The sequence below is a fragment of the Limulus polyphemus genome, unplaced genomic scaffold (genome assembly GCF_000517525.1).
Source record: "Limulus polyphemus unplaced genomic scaffold, Limulus_polyphemus-2.1.2 Scaffold5258, whole genome shotgun sequence".
Taxonomy (NCBI): domain Eukaryota; kingdom Metazoa; phylum Arthropoda; class Merostomata; order Xiphosura; family Limulidae; genus Limulus; species Limulus polyphemus.
Window position 1 is genome coordinate 35047 of NW_013670868.1, and position 3656 is coordinate 38702.

A 3656-nucleotide genomic window follows, 5' to 3' on the forward strand; every position below is an offset into this window, starting at 1 on the left:
AAATCAGTTAAATGACGAAAAATTAGGTGTCTATTTATTTGTGACCACTTAGTATATATATATATATCTCAAAATGTCAACCAGAAAATTAACTTTTTGTATTTTACTTTGACAGGATACTGCGGTCAATAGTCAGAAAAAACAACACGAAATACAGAAGGAATAAATGCAGTTTAAGATATTAGAATGAACTAGAGATTTTATATATATATTTCTATTGTTTTATCACCTTAACACACAACAACTCGTATACAAATAATTGTTCTATATCAGAAAAGATTCACTTCACACCCTAAGTTTCCTCCCGCCAAAAACTACAGATGAGCTCATATGAGCCCATCTTTTGCTCATTGGAATAGAAAACCGTCAAAACCTAACAGACAGAGAAATTATGTTTTAGTAGGGGGCTTACCTTTTAAATTGTTTACCTTAGCCTTTTGTAAATGACAACAAACGCAAGTGACTTTGTTAATAAGAATAAACAAGTGTCGGATATTATTTTAACGTTTGGACCCTGCGTGCAAGAATAAAAACTGTCACCCACTTTAACAACAGATTGATCAGGGGTTAAGGGAGACTAATTAAAAAAAGTAAGGTCAATGCAGTAGTTTAAACTCTTGACCTTTGGACTGTTAACAATGTTTTCTCCGTGTAATGTTTTATTTATGTTAATCTCACCCATATGTTATAAATCAATAATTAATTATCATAATAAGGATGAATAGCTGTAAAATCCAGTGAAAGTATTTCTCTTGTCTACATGTCGATTTTTTCAGTATTAAACCTGGAATTTCCGATGGTGTTCATATGGTCTTGTTCGGCATTTTTCTAAACTATTTATGCACGAAAGTGCTCGTGGGTCCTCGACTTTACTGATTCCATTGTTTCTAGTAGTATATGAGTTACACCAAATATGTAAACTATCAATATTATAATTAATCCCGTTAATTACTGCTGATGTGTCCTTAGTATTTTACAAAGAAAATTAGTGATTTCTGTCAGTTGTTTCATTTTTTTAAACTGAGTGTTGTAGAAGACAAAAGCGTAAAGTTTCTCAAAATGAAGCAATATGTGGACCCAACCGACAGTGAACTCTGTATAAAGAAGTCAGTATTTCGAAGGTTCAACAACAACTTTTTATTATAAAGACACTTGTATAAATAACATTATTCGTGTGTTCAGCTTAAAGCTACTGATGCTCCCTAGTGCTACGAAAGTAACCGAAATTTAACATGGATCCTCATTCTATAAAATATTCGATTAATTATGCACATTACTGATTGAGGAAATGTGTATTTAAGCTTTTACTTTTACCAAAAAGTTCTTTAATGATTTGAGATAATGGCTACGTAACTATAGTTTTACTTTTACCAAAAAGTTCTTTAATGATTTGAGCTAATGGCTACGTAACTATAGTTTTACTTTCACCAAAAAGTTCTTTAATGATTTGAGCTAATGGCTACGTAGCTATAGTTTTACTTTTACCAAAAAGTTCTTTAATGATTTGAGCTAATGGCTACGTAACTATAGTTTTACTTTCACCAAAAAGTTATTTAATGATTTGAACTAATGGCTACGTAACTATAGTTTTACTTTCACCAAAAAGTTATTTAATGATTTGAACTAATGGCTACGTAACTATAGTGTACGATCTTATTTTTATATTTTATTTAGGGTCCAAATTACAACAGAGATACGTTTAATGTTTGTGAGATCCCGAAGCAAATAACCTGGAAAACTTTAGTTCTTCGAGCCCCGACCTATGAATTAAAACTTTTATGGCAGAAGATCCTAAGCAAACGACTGGAGTCTATTAACCTCCAGAGTAACGAGGAAGAAATGGGGGCGCTGCAGTTGAACCGGATCCAACTCACTCCTAATCATAACATTCAGCCTGAATATTCCGAGTCCAATTGTGTTGTTCAGCTAGAATGCCCAAAGATAAGCGAGGTATCCAGTTCCACTACCTTCTTTGATTATAAACTATAAATATATAATTTATTTTCAATACTAGTTTTGGTTATAAAAGATAAGTGTGATGTAAATTTGTAAAAGGCATGTGTGATATCCAAGTGTAACCCTGTTCTTTAAGTCAAAAAAAAAAAGTGATATTTAAATATAACTCACAATCTTTATTGCCAGAGGCATGACCAGGGTTACACTTGGATATCACAATTTAAGTCCAAAAAATGTGATATCTAAATATAGCTTCAGTTTGTTGTTAATTTGTTTTTAACTTACAAGAAAATACTTCAACTGGAAAGTATAATAAGCGGAAATAGTAGTTAAATTTTTTTACAAAAGCACTCTTGTTGTAAACCCACCAATTTTTGTAGAAGTAATTTGAAGTAAATGATTAAAGCTGTAGCACTGGCTTCGTGAAGAACTAGTAACTCATTGTAAGTATTTGTTGTAACAAATAACATTTAGCAATGCTAATGGGAAACCTTTCAAGAAATTAACATTAACTGTGCGTATGATATTTAGATATATCAACTTTTGTAATCTTCTAACGAGATTATCGTCTGCACAGCTTCTGCAGCTGTAAGGCTACCACAAGCTCTTGATTGGGACAATGTAATGTTCTACAGCAGCCTGTAAAAGGTGTTCAAGATCACCCTTGTGTATATAGTGACTAATTCTTGACATTTAGATTTGTAAGCCTTAAGTCTCCGTAAGTTTTCTACATTCTTGTGTGCTTTGAGAATTGAATGTCTTTACTCAACGTGGGTACAGTAATTAATGATACAGCGTTCGTTCTCTGGGCTGTACAGTAAACATTCTACTTAAAAATCACTCCGATGAACACCCAGGTTTGTTTGGAAGAGACCTACACTTAGACACAGCATTATGTTTTAGTGTTTTACAGCGACAACTGCAGATAATCGGGGAGTTACAATAGGATAAGTGACCAGGTATAAAATGTTTTATGTTCGTATCACGGCTTCAAGAAAGTGTCCTACCTCTTTATACTTCCCATCAAAATATGTTTACCTAAAACGCTTGTTGTTGATGTTTTAGCACTTCTTACGACCGATAGATATTAATCTCTTGTAAATGCTTACATATAGTTAATTAAAACTTTAATGGTTACTCGAAACGTTAGATTTTCTGGTTTTTGGTAGATGTTTAGTAGTTATCGATGTTCTTAACTTTGAATGTTGATCTGGTATATTTGATATTGGGGATTTGTCAATGGTTTTGTGCAGTTACTTTCCTGGAGTTTTTGTTTTGAATATTATTAGTAGTTGTTAAGTTCCTAATCATTAGTAGTTATTAAGTTCCTACAAATGTTCTCGTACAGTTAGTTGTTGAGCTTCCTACCCTTTGGCCATGTACAATGTTAGTTGTTAAGTTTTCTAACCTTTGGATCTCTATGTACAATGTTAGTTGTTAAGTTTTCTAACCTTTGGATCTATATATAAAATGTTAGTTGTTAGGCTTTCTAACCTTTGAATCTCTATATACAATGTTAGTTGTTAAGTTTTCTAACCTTTGGATCTCTATGTACAATATTAGTTGTTAAGTTTTCTAACCTTTGGATCTCTATGTACAATGTTAGTTGTTAAGTTTTCTAACCTTTGGATCTCTATGTACAATATTAGTTTTTAAGTTTTCTAACCTTTGGTTCTCTATATACAATATTAGTTTTTAAG

General features: G+C 32.1%; 1 protein-coding gene across 1 annotated transcript in view; it reads left to right on the forward strand.

Moving 5' to 3' along the window:
- Nucleotides 1-2687: 2687 nt before the first annotated feature.
- LOC106472340 overlaps nt 2688-3656 on the forward strand; it is a gene marked incomplete at its 3' end in the record, with an annotated part of 6394 nt that continues 5425 nt past the window's right edge. Inside the window, exon 1 of the mRNA XM_013932977.1 lies at nt 2688-2915. The remainder of the gene's footprint in view (nt 2916-3656) is intronic.